General features: G+C 44.4%; 1 protein-coding gene and 1 long non-coding RNA gene across 2 annotated transcripts in view; one reads left to right on the forward strand and one right to left on the reverse strand.

Moving 5' to 3' along the window:
* The window catches only part of MYOZ2 (myozenin 2), a 151,197-nt gene that overhangs the window by 54,114 nt on the left and 83,503 nt on the right, over nt 1–13,580 (reverse strand). The window lies entirely within an intron of this gene.
* The window catches only part of LOC143788698 (uncharacterized), a 57,370-nt gene continuing 46,027 nt past the window's right edge, over nt 2,238–13,580 (forward strand). Inside the window, exon 1 of the long non-coding RNA XR_013218713.1 lies at nt 2,238–2,264. This is a non-coding gene — a long non-coding RNA (uncharacterized LOC143788698). The remainder of the gene's footprint in view (nt 2,265–13,580) is intronic.

Genomic DNA, 13,580 nt, shown 5'->3' on the forward strand with positions numbered 1-13,580 from the left:
CTGTTTGTCTGTAATGGAAATCCCGCATCACTGATTGGTCGCGCCAGGCCGGCCAATCAGCGACAGGCTTAACTATTAATGCTGCCTGTGCAGCATGAATAGTAAAAAGACATAATGTTAAAAATAATAAAAAAATAAAAAATCATGCTATTCTCACCTTCCAGCGGCCCCCGAAGCCTTCCCGATCCTCGTGATGCTCCCTGCAGCTCTGTTCCCAGTAATGCTTTGCGAAATGACCCCAGATGACGTTGGATCAGCGAGACCGCTACGTCATCTTGGGTTATTGATGCAAAGCATCACTGGGAACGGACCTGGTGAGAGCATCGCTAACTCCTGGGCTGGAACCGGGGGCCGCCGAAAGGTGAGTATATAACTATTTTTTATTTTAATTATTTTTTTAACAGGAATATGGTGCTCACACTGCTATATACTATGTGGGCTGTGCTATATACTACGTGGGCTGTATTATATACTCCATGGCTGTGCTATATACTATGTGGCTGCTATATACTACATGGCTGTGCTATACACTATGTGGGCTGTGCCTGTGCTATATACTACGTGGCCGTGCTATATACTAAGTGGATTGTGCTTTATACTACGTGGACTGTGCTATATATACTACGTGGACTGTGCTATATACTGCGTGGGCTGTGTTATATACTAAGTGGCTGCTATATACTACGTGGCTGTGCTATGCACTACGTGGGCTGTGCCTGTGCAATATACTACCTGGCTGTGCTATATACTACGTGGCTGTGCTATATACTTCATGGACTGTACTATATACTACTTGGATTGTGCTATATACTACATGGGCTGTGTTATATGCTACGTGGACTATACTATATACTATGTTGACTGTACTATATACTACTTGGATTGTGCTATATACTATGTGGACTGTACTATATACTACATGGGCTGTCTTATATGCTACGTGGGCTGTGTTAGATACTACATGGCTGTGCTATATGCTATGTGGCTGTGCTATATGCCATGTGGGCTGCGTTATATGCTACGTGGCTGTGCTATATACTATGTGGGCTGCTATATGCTATGTTGGCTGTGCTATATGCTACATGGCTGTGCTATATACTACATGGGCTGTTATATGCTACGTGGATGTGCTGTATGCTATGTGGCTGTGCTATATTTTACGTGGCTGTGTTATATACTATGTGGCTGTGTTATATACCAAGTTTCTGAACAAGTTCTGTCATACATATTCTAGAATACCCGATGCGTTAGAATCGGGACATCATCTAGTTGCCTAAGAATTGTGATGAAACCCTAATCTCTGGAATTACACAACTGTGCCAAGATGGTAATGTCAAAACTTTCACAGCCCTATAACAGGAATTTGGATTTTCAGTGAACTGCTTATATGAGTATTTCTGATTATGATAGACCAGTGTAAAGCAGTTTTAGAGAGACCTTGGTACTCAAAAATGTGGATATCTGTAATTGTTGGCTAGATCTCAAAATCAACTGAAACTAGTGTCATTTTTTAAGACAACTAATCAATCAAGACAACAATCACAATCACAAAAGGTTTTTGAATTTAGGTAGGTGGACATTTCTGAGCTGGAGAGTCCCTCTGTGAAGGAGTTTGCCTCCCTAATCAGTGCCAGAGGTCAGCTTATACAAATGTAATGGTTCTACAGTCTATTTGACCCATTGAGTCTGGTGCAACTGGGAAAACTCTCCAGTGAAACATGTACTAGATGTAACAGGGCTGAGAACCTTATTACACATTATTTTGGAACTTCCTCTTCTTCAAGCCTATCATTCAAATTATTTATTACATGCAAAATTGGGATTCCCTGGCATGTGTTCCCTAATAAACACTCTACTAGGTCTCGTGAAGGACCTGATTCTTACCAAATATTGTAAAATTATGTACAGACTCTTTCTGTTCTATGCTAGGAGATCAATAATATTTACTAATTACCTGGAAGCCCCAAATAGTCGTTCTATTGAATATTGGGTTTATCTTGTGGAGGTGGCGCTACTTACTGTTTCTGTACACTGTAATATTATGCTACATATCTCAAAGCAAGCCTGCACCAAATCCCTAAAAAGTGACTATACATTTTGCATATAGCAACTACATCACCAGGGTGTGTCCTTCTCTCAGCACAGCAGAGAAGGCATAGTTTAGACTTACCAATGGACTCCTCATGCCATTGCAACAACCATGCTGGATTTAGGAGGACCAGAATTCCAAAACCAGGGGAGGATGCAGCAAAACAAGGATTGAGGTTAGCTGGTAAAATTACTACACATGCAAAATATACAGTATAGTAACATATTAGGAATAGGGTGGAGAATCACTTTAAGGTATACTATTTGCACAGTGGAAGCATTTACTTTTGTTTGTTCGTTTTATGGCATTGTGGTCATTCAGGTATTTCCTTTAATTGTCTTGAGGCTAAAACATGTCTTGAATGTTTTAGCACTGTATAGGTTGAAATTGGAAAATAAACACTATATAAAAAAGCTTATTAGTCAAGAGGGTGCACAAACACTATATAAGTGAGATACCTTGGCGTTTCTTGGATGATGCATTTTGAGCAAATGAATCTAGAGGAACATATGGCCTTATTTACTATAGCTCATTTCTTTCAGGACATCATTTAAGATTTTAGGATGTTGAGTGCTTTTGCATCTACAACCGATATCCATCAAAGAACCCCTTTCCATAAGAATAATTAAACAAACTGTCTTGGGGATACCGCAACAGACGATCACAGCATCTGGTGATGCACACACACCAGTGGTAGTTAGAATGGCTTCACAGTCCTATTAGCAGTTCTGGCTTTCTTTGCGCATGCTCTGCAAGGGTTAAACTGCTTATTTGGACTCCTGGAGTTCTCTGTCTTGGGTGGTATCAGCTGTTCTGAGTTCATTACTCCCATCAGGTATAAGGATCCTCCTCCTTGCTTCTGACCTTACCAGTGATAGTTCATTCTGCAGGTTTGGTATTGGAGGAGTAGTTTGCGTTTGGTGTAGGTGTTTGGAGAGCTGTTCTGGAGATTGCTGTGTGGAGTTGATTTGATTGATTTGGAGCTTATCCTTATCCTCACCTATTTGGTTTTTCCTACCTATCCCTCCCCTGTGTTCCATTCTGTTGTTTTGTGAGTCTATTTGTATGGTTGTAGTTTTCTTTTATCCATGTGTGTCTGGTTAGTGCAATCCTATACACTTTGGCCTCACATCTCTCTGGATGGGAGAGGGAACAGATAAAAGCTAAGACAGGAGTATAGAAAGGTACGTGACCACGGTCTCCACCATCTGGGGTATTCTGGGGGACAGGGTTAGACTAGGGCACCCCCTAGTTTGAAGGTTCAGGTAAACGCCCACAGTCCCTGGTCACTGTGTGACACATACTTTTATCATACAGAGTAAACTCTTAGGTCCTGCTCACACTAGTCATAGGGATAAGCCAGTGGAAAGAGTTTCCCAAACCTTTTTATTGTAAGTGATCTTTTAGGCCGGCGTCACACTGGCGTGTTTTACGGATGTATGAGAGGCGCAGAAAATACGGATTGCATACGGTACCATGATTCTCTATGGCCCTGCTCCTATCTGCCGTATTTTACAGATCCGTATTATACGGTCTTGTACGGCCGTAGAAAATCGCAGCATGCTGCATTTGTCAGCGTATTGCACAAAAAATCTGCCAATTAAAGTCTATGGGGGCGAGAAAATTACGGATTACACATGGACCATGTGTGTGACTTGCGAGAAATACGCAACGGTGTTCTCTAGAAAAGCCGGCAATTCAGTGCGGTGTACAGTAAAATCACACTGACAGAATAGAATAGAATAGGTAGAATAAATGTGTACACATAGAATAGGTATATATATATATATATATATATATATATATATATATATATATTTATATTTAATTCAGCACTAGATAGCAGAAAAGCCGGTAATTCAATTGCCGGCTTTTGCTATCTCCTTCCCAAACCCGACATGATATGAGACATGGTTTACATACAGTAAACCATCTCATATCCCTTTTTTTTTTTTACATATTCCTCTTTACTAATGTAACAAGTGTCTGTGTGTAACATTTTGAAGCTCTAGCTATTAAATTAAAGGGTTAAATCCCGGAAAAAAATGGCGTGGGCTCCCGCGCAATTTTCTCCGCCAGAGTGGGAAAGCCAGTGACTGAGGGCAGATATTAATAGCCTAGGGAGGTACCATCGTTATAGGACCCCCCTGGCTAAAAACATCTGCCCCCAGCCACCCCAGAAAAGGCACATCTGGAAGATGTGCCTATTCTGGCACTTAGCCTCTCTCTTCCCACTCCCGTGTAGCGGTGGGATATGAGATAATGAAGGGTTAATGTCACCTTGCTATTGTAAGGTGACATTAAGCCAGGTTAATAATGGAGAAGCGTCAATTATGACACCTATCCATTATTAATCCAATAGTACGAAATGGTTAATAAAACACACACACACACATTATTAAAAAGTATTTTAATGAAATAAAGACACAGGGTGTTTTAATATTTTATTATACTCTCAATCCACCTGAAGACCCTTGTCACCTGAAATAAAGTTAAACAAAACAAACAACAACTTTTCTGAAAAGTTCCCACGGTCAAGTTCATATGAGTTCATCCAGCAGAGGGCGCATCACCGCGACTCGAGGTAACTATAGGACATTCCCCTGCATTCCATTCATTCACAAAGTTTTACAGACAGGAGCACAGCTGCATTAGCAGAGCTCCTGGGTGTAAAATGATTTAACTCCTTCAGATGGATTTACAGCGTGGGACAAGACTGATCGATGGAAAGTATGGAATATTGTTGTTTGTTTTGTTTAACTTTATTTCAGGTGAAAAGGGTCTTCAGGTGGATTGAGAGTATAATAAAATATTAAAACACCCTGTGTCTTTATTTCATTAAAATACTTTTTAATAATGTGTGTGTGTGTTTTATTAACCATTTCGTACTATTGGATTAATAATGGATAGGTGTCATAATTGACGCCTCTCCATTATTAACCTGGCTTAATGTCACCTTACAATAGCAAGGTGACATTAACCCTTCATTACCCCATATCCCACCGCTACACGGGAGTAGGAAGAGAGAGGCTAAGTGCCAAAATAGGCGCATCTTTAAGATGTGCCTTTTCTGGGGTGGCTGGGGGCAGATGTTTGTAGCCAGAGGGGGTCCTATAACCATGGTCCCTCTCTAGGCTATTAATATCTGCCCTCAGTCACTGGCTTTCCCACTCTGGCGGAGAAAATTGCGCGGGAGCCCTCGCCATTTTTTTCCGGTATTTAACCCTTTAATTTAATAGAGCTTCAAAATGTTACACACAGACACTTGATACATTAGTAAAGAGGAATATATATAAAAAAGGGATATGAGATGGTTTACTGTATGTAAACCATGTCTCATATCATGTCGGGTTTGGAAAGGAGATAGCAAAAGCCGGCAATTGAATTACCGGCTTTTATGCTATCTTGCACTGAATGAAATATAAATATATATATGTGTCACACTGACATATATATATATATATATAGAGAGAGAGAGAGAGAGAGAGAGAGAGAGAGAGAGAGAGACTGTATATATGTTTTTAGGAATATTTTAACGGATGGATCCATGATTTGTCCATTTTACAAGCCTGCGCAAAAAAAATCGCCGTACGAAAGCCATACGGATGCCATACGGATGATACACGGATACATTTGTCCATAAAAATCGCATCCTCGCATTGAATACGGAACAGTGTTTTGGGAAAATTACTGCGTATTACGGCCGTAAAATACGGACCGTATTTCCCTACGCTGAGTGTGACGCCGGCATTAGGAGTAGAAAATGTAATGTCTATATTTATGAAGTTGTCTGAAATCAAATGGCTCAAAGCTCTACCTGCAACTGAAGGTGACACTAGTGAATAGTTCTTTTATATATATTGTAGGTATATAGTATATACAATATAGTGCAGATATTATAGTTAATACATCGTAGATGCCCCACAGACCTATAATATCGTCACATTTAATTCAACACATTTTAGTAATGAAAAACTGTACAAATTACCTTGCAGAGAAGAGTTTATAATCTTAATAGTAGATACAGATAAAAGCACTGTGCATCTTCATATAGATTTTTTTGTATTCTTCATTTGCACCAAAAATGCTATTTAACGCAGCTTTCTAAATAGTCTTCGTGAAAAATATTCTACCAATATGCTGTCTTAGAGTAAGTCCTTCATTTAACTGAATGATCTACAAAAATGTTACAAATGCTCCTGCTCTGTTTTGATGGCTTTTTATGCTTCCCTGTTGCTTCTTTCAGTAGCATAGCAGCATGGAGGAGGAGGGGGTGTGCTGTACACAAATTAGTGGTGGATAAGGCAGAAAATATCCCAGCGAAGGCAGGGAGAGCAGGCTACAGAAAAAGAGGACATCACATGAAGTGGAAATACATGAAGGATAACAGCTGTACTGATATACGAGTTACTGAAGACAGCAGTACCCTGGATACATACCAACCTGGAAACTTTGTGCAACTTTATTAATTTCAGAAAACGACTAAAATGTAAAAAAAAAATCATGTCAAAGAAATTCATAGCTTTAAACATTAGGAATTTAACAAAGATGACCAGAAAATGTGGAAGGAAATATGTCATGCTGCTAATTCCTTCTACCATCTGCTTTGTACGTATACACGGTTTGTATATCTCTTTAATGCATATGTTATATGTACATTATTTAATGTACACTTGGACATCTATTTGCTCCTAAATGTAATATTAAAGTCATTTGCCGGGATAAGGAGCCCCAACAAAAGACAGTAACTAAGTAAAAATTGTAGATGAAACACAGTCTATACCTATTTCTGGTATGGAACAGCTCTATTTCAAATCACTCTTTAAGAACTTGGGAAAAAGACCAAATCGAAAACTAAAGGACTACATTCTCATAGTCAGCAAGCCTATGAATTAGATACCAGACTTCTTCACGCCTCTCCACATTTGCTGGTGATCACTGCAGGTTCCTTGGTGATTCACAGTGTTAAAGTGGCATTTCTGATTTCCTAGTAAAACCTCAATGGTTGTTCCACTTGTAAAAAATCCCATGTGAACTATTTATTAGTAAGAAGAACAGTCCCAGATACTTCCAGCTGGCAATTGTTACCCTAGCGTCTAGGAAACTACATTATATGACCTCTTTAGTTTAAAGGCCCCGTCTCACATAGCGAGATCGCTAGCGAGATCGCTGCTGAGTCACTAGTTTTGTGACGCAACAGCGACCTCAGTAGCGATCTCGCTATGTGTGACACGTACCAGCGATCAGGCCCCTGCTGTGAGATCGCTGGTCGTGTCGGAATGGCCTGGACCTTTTTTTGGTCGTTGAGGTCCCGCTGACATCGCTGAATCGGTGTGTGTGACACCGATCCAGCGATGTCTTCACTGGTAACCAGGGTAAACATCGGGTTACTAAGCGCAGGGCCGCGCTTAGTAACCCGATGTTTACCCTGGTTACCAGCGTAAATGTAAAAAAAAAAAAAAAAACAGTACATACTCACCATCTGATGTCCGTCAGGTCCCTTGCCGTCTGCTTCCTGCTCTGACTGACTGCCGGCCGGAAAGTGAGAGCAGATCACAGCAGTGACGTCACCGCTGCACTCTGCTCTCACTGTACGGCGGCTCAGTCAGAGCAGGAAGCAGACGGCAAGGGACACCGAAAGGCGAGTATGTACTGTTTGTTTTTTTTGGTAACCAGGGTAAACATCGGGTTACTAAGCGCGGCCCTGCGCTTAGTAACCCGATGTTTACCCTGGTTACCCGGGTGCTGCAGGGGGACTTCGGCATCATTGAAGACAGTTTCAACGATGCCGAAGTCGTTCCCCTGATCGTTGGTCGCTGGAGAGAGCTGTCTGTGTGACAGCTCCCCAGCGACCACACAGCGACTTACCAACGATCACGGCCAGGTCGTATCGCTGGTCGTGATCGTTGGTAAATCGCTTAGTGAGACGGGGCCTTTAAAGACATTTTTGTGTCAGGTCACTTAATTGCTTCCTTTGTTCTCTACAAATAAGTTGACAATTGTTTGATTTTGAAAACAACCTAGTACAATGCTTGTCCTATGGAAGGAGTACATTGTTCGGGGGATGTACAAAAACTGTCATTACAAACAGTTGCTTATATCAAACAATCAAAAGTAAAGGTACCTTCACACGAAACGACTTTGTAACGATATCGCTAGCGATCTGTGACGTTGCAGCGTCCTCGCTAGCGATATCGTTTAGTTTGACACGCAGCAGCAATCAGGATCCTGCTGTGATGTCGCTGGTCACTGAATAAAGTCCAGAACTTTATTTGGTCGTCCGATCGCCGTGTATCGTTGTGTTTGACAGCAACAGCAACGATACCAGCGATGTTTTACACTGGTAACCAGGGTAAACATCGGGTTACTAAGCGCAGGGCCGCGCTTAGTAACCCGATGTTTACCCTGGTTACCAGCGTAAAACTAAAAAAAACAAACAGTACATACTCACCTGCGCATCCCCCAGCGTCTGCTTCCTGACACTTACTGAGCGCCGGCCCTAAAGTGAAAGTGAAAGCACAGCGGTGACGTCACCGCTCTGCTGTTAGGGCCGGAGCTCAGTCAGTGTCAGGAAGCGGACGCTGGGGGACGCGCAGGTGAGCATGTACTGTTTGTTATTTTTACTTTTACGCTGGTAACCAGGGTAAACATCGGGTTACTAAGTGCGGCCCTGCGCTTAGTAACCCGATGTTTACCCTGGTTACCCGGGGACCTCGGCATCGTTGGTCGCTGGAGAGCGGTCTGTGTGACAGCTCTCCAGCGACCAAACAGCGACGCTGCAGCGATCGGCATCGTTGTCGTTATCGCTGCAGCGTCGCTTCGTGTGAAGGTACCTTTAATCAGTCAGCAAGATTTAACCCCTGTCCCCTGACCCACAGCTTTATATGTGGGCACACAGGCCTTTGAAAGCTTTTATATCTTCTATCTGTTGCTGTGTTCATGATGAACCAGTGTTTTCATTCATTTGCAAATACGGTGTTCAATGCACTGGGTGTGACAAAGCACTTCCTAAACCTCTGCCTCCCGAGGTTGTTTCCTTGCCTACCACCAGCTTCTATAGCTTGATTAATAACTCACTGTATGTGTAACGATGGGCACCAGACAAGAAAATAAGACACCGAGCTATGCAATCAAGCTAAAGAAGCAGGTACTGGGTGGTGAAATAACCTTGAGAGGTAAAAGCTCAGGAAGTCCTCTGTCACACCTGTAAGGCTGGTGAACTGTACTGTCCCCTTCCTACCCCTGAAGACAACAATTTCGTTATGTAAATGATGCCATGTGGTTTATAGATATGTTGTGTCATTTGAAGTGTGAACTGTGTATTATGGTTTTAGGCGTATACGTTGGTATGATAATGTGCAATTCATAAGTAATGTTTAGTGTAAGGTATATTGTGATATTAGTAGGTTAGGTATAGGACATAAAGTAGTGATTATAGTGTAAGATAGACTGTGGTAAGCATTATAGATGTTTGTAGGGGAAATCTGCCCAGCTACAGACATAATTAAAGTTTGGGACTAGCCCATACTAGTTAAAAGGGACTAGCCCATACTCCAGTTAAAAGGAACTACTTCCTGTTAGAAGTCAGATAGAGAAGTTTGGTAACCATGGTCGAGTTTAAGTTGCAGTGGGCAAGAATCTATTGTCTGGGACAGTAGAAGGCCTTACTGGAATCCATTGCAGACATTCCTGTAGCGTCTAGAGCGCAATGCTCGATACAGATACTACGAATAGTGCCTTATCCTCCGGTGTTCAGAGGAAGATGGATGTGGAACCGCATGAAGCATTATGCGGAACTGGACGGGAAATCCCTAAGGCTGACAGAAACAGTGATTGTAGGTATAGTCCAGAAAGGCCGTACTGGGGGGCCCACGGCACTTAAGGGGAGGCCGCCATGACGGAGTTACGTGGGACCTGGGGAGCTGGAGAATTTTGGTTGAGGTAGTGAGGCGAGGGTTAAATGTGATGTGAGGGGAGGGTATTAGCATCTTTTGAATTGTGAAGGAGGTGGGGTTAAGGGATTGTGGGGAGCGGGAACATAAAAGGGGGTACGCTCCTCACGCAGGTATCCATTTTAGGTGCCTGCGTGACAAGTGAGGAATCTCCGTGGAGTCTGCAGGCACTACTCACATGGAGGTTGAAGCGAACCTCCAGCGTCTCCGGGTGGCAGCCAGCTCCCAGGGGACAGATTGGCTTCAGGCGTCCATTGACAGTCTCCTCCAGGGGTCAGCGGACGCAGCATCACAGGCGCAGCACGATGGGCGCCGGCCGCGGAGGTCCAGGCCTCCGGTGCGCCTAAGCCCCGACGTGATCCCCAGGGCCTGGCGCCGAAACAGGAGCCCTCCCAGGACCCTCCAGTAAGCAGCGCTGGCCCCCCTGCATTGCGGCGCTGCGCCGGGAGGAATCCTCCAGAATGGCGGGGCCTACACCGGGGGGGCGGAGCCTACCTCCCCTCCATCTGCGAGCGTGGTGACAGGTGCGGCTGGAGCAGGAGCAGGTACAGCGGCTGCCAACACGTCTGCTGGCACCACTCGGTGTGGGAGACTGAGAGAGCCTAGGAGACGGGGGTCAGGCACCGCGGCCCCTCAGCGCCAGGGACAGCGCGGGCGGCAGTCGGCCGGCTCTGCTATCAATGTGCGGAGCTTAGCAGCGCACAGTTCCAGTGGGCACAGTGCAGCAGCACCCACTGCTGGTAGGGGGCGGTATTACCGGAGGCTGGCAGGCGACATTCGGTCGCTGCGGGTGGCAGTGCCAGGGACGTATTGGTGGCAAGGAGCCACACATCTTCCAGCGGGCAGCAGGACGCTGGCCCGGGCTGTTCTTCATCTGTATTGGCAGGTCAGACGGCTGCATCGCTAGGACGGCAGTCCCCAGATACGGCCACCAGGAGTTCTTCAGGCAACATCGCAGATCAAACCGGGCCTGAACCAGGACACCTTCGGCTGGGAGCAGGATCTTCGGCTGCTGGGTTCACAGCACCCAGGCAGCTAGGTGAGGACAATTTTCCTTTTATTAATATGCCAGGCATAGTTTCCCCTGATGCTAGAAGTACCGATGTAACTTCGGGAGTCGCTAGTGGGGGTATGGGTTTAATCCTTAGAGGTTTAGGCGAGCTAGCGGGCTTATGGGGGTCCGGGCTTAGCAGGGGGGCTTTGCCGTCAGCAGCTTGGTTGGGGAATATGGGGTCGTTTGAGGGGTCTAGAGGGTTAGCGGAGATTACGGGTGCGTACGGCAGTGCAGGGCCCACGTCAAATGCTGGGGGCTCCTTAAGGGAGAGTGGCGGCGCTACTACAGCTTTGTCCGTAGGGCCTGAGTCAGGTTTGGACGCGTCAGTTGAGGGAGCTTCGCGGGAAAAAGAAAGAGGATGTGCCTCAACTGGATGATGCGGCCAGGGGAGAGGTTTATGTATGCTTTGAGGGCCCGCTAGGGGTGCACTTAAAGCAGGAAGTTAGGGAAAAAATCTGGAAGGGGGAGTACATAGAAATATTTTCGCTTCTACCCCTTGAGAGATTTAATTTGGACAGACCTAGAAGAGAGGAATCTAAAAAAGAGGACGAGGAGAAACGAAGGTATAGGTTGATTCCTAGATCATTTTCAAATTGGCTGCAAGCTTTCGCTATTCTGGCTAGCGTAATTGGGGAGAAGGCCCCGGAAAATTGTTTGGCGTTATTTTGCTATTTAGACGCTACAGGATCTACGGGGGACAGGGATGGCTACGCTATGACGAACAATTTCATCAGCGGAAGGCTTTTAGACCGAGTATCCGGTGGGACCACAAGGATATCGCCTTGTGGATGAGAGTCATGGTCCCGTCTCGCTTAAGTCAGACTAGCCAGCCTTTTCATGGGAGCACAGGGAGTTCAGGACAGTCAGGACACTCGGCGGCTTTGCAGAAAGGACTGTGTTTTGCCTTCAATGATGGAGTATGTAGATTCGGTAGTAAGTGTAAATTTAGGCACGAGTGCTCATCGTGCTTGGGGGGGGGCGCATAGCGCTGCAAAATGTTTCAGAGGTAACAAGCAACAAGGAGGAGATTCAGTTGAAAAAAGGAGTGACTCCGGTGCAATGGGTCGTGATGGAGGCCTTTCTAAGTAGATACCCCGATAGGTCGGCTGCGGCTTTAAGGAAGGTTTAAAAATTCCTTTTGTTGAGCAGGATGTTTGTTTAAAAAGAAAAAATTTGAAATCAGCGTTACAATTCCCGGAAGTAGTCTCAGATAAGTTGAAGAAGGAAGTGGCTCTTGGGAGGATGGCAGGCCTGTACGTTGACCCTCCTTTTGCTAATCTGTGGGTGTCACCTCTCGGCGTGGTCCATAAGAAAGAACCTAATAAGTACAGGCTGATCCATCATTTATCTTTTCCGAAAGGATCTTCGGTTAATGATGGTATCGACCCCAAATTGAGTTCGGTGATGTATTTATCATTCGATTCAGCGATGGAGTGGGTTCGAAGATGCGGAAGGGGGGCTAAGTTGGCGAAAACCGACATCGAAGCGGCTTTTTGTTTGTTGCCAGTTCATCCCGACAGTTTGCATTTATTGGGTTACATAGTTACATAGTTATTAAGGTTGAAGGAAGACTGTAAGTCCATCTAGTTCAACCCATAGCCTAACCTAACATGCCCTAACATGTTGATCCAGGGGAAGGCAAAAAAAACCCCCATGTGGCAAAGAGTAACTCCACCATGGGGAAAAAAATTCCTTCCCGACTCCACATACGGCAATCAGACTAGTTCCCTGGATCAACGCCTTATCAAGGAATCTAGTGTATATACCCTGTAACATTATACTTTTCCAGAAAGGTATCCAGTCCCCTCTTAAATTTAATTAATGAATCACTCATTACAACATCATACGGCAGAGAGTTCCATAGTCTCACTGCTCTTACAGTAAAGAATCCGCGTCTGTTATTATGCTTAAACCTTCTTTCCTCCAGACGTAGAGGATGCCCCCTTGTCCCTGTCTCAGGTCTATGATTAAAAAGATCATCAGAAAGGTCTTTGTACTGTCCCCTCATATATTTATACATTAACATAAGATCACCCCTTAGTCTTCGTTTTTCCAAACTAAATAGCCCCAAGTGTAATAACCTATCTTGGTATTGCAGACCCCTCAGTCCTCTAATAACCTTGGTCGCTCTTCTCTGCACCCGCTCCAGTTCAGCTATGTCTTTCTTATACACCGGAGACCAGAACTGTGCACAGTATTCTAAGTGTGGTCGAACTAGTGACTTGTATAGAGGTAAAATTATGTTCTCCTCATGAGCATCTATGCCTCTTTTAATACATCCCATTATTTTATTTGCCTTTGTAGCAGCTGCCTGACACTGGCCACTGAATATGAGTTTGTCATCCACCCATACACCCAGGTCTTTTTCATTGATGGTTTTGCCCAGAGTTTTAGAATTAAGCACATAGTTATACATCTTATTACTTCTACCCAAGTGCATGACCTTACATTTATCCCCATTAAAGCTCATTTGCCATTTATCAGC

This window comes from Ranitomeya variabilis, chromosome 1, assembly GCF_051348905.1.
Source record: "Ranitomeya variabilis isolate aRanVar5 chromosome 1, aRanVar5.hap1, whole genome shotgun sequence".
Taxonomy (NCBI): domain Eukaryota; kingdom Metazoa; phylum Chordata; class Amphibia; order Anura; family Dendrobatidae; genus Ranitomeya; species Ranitomeya variabilis.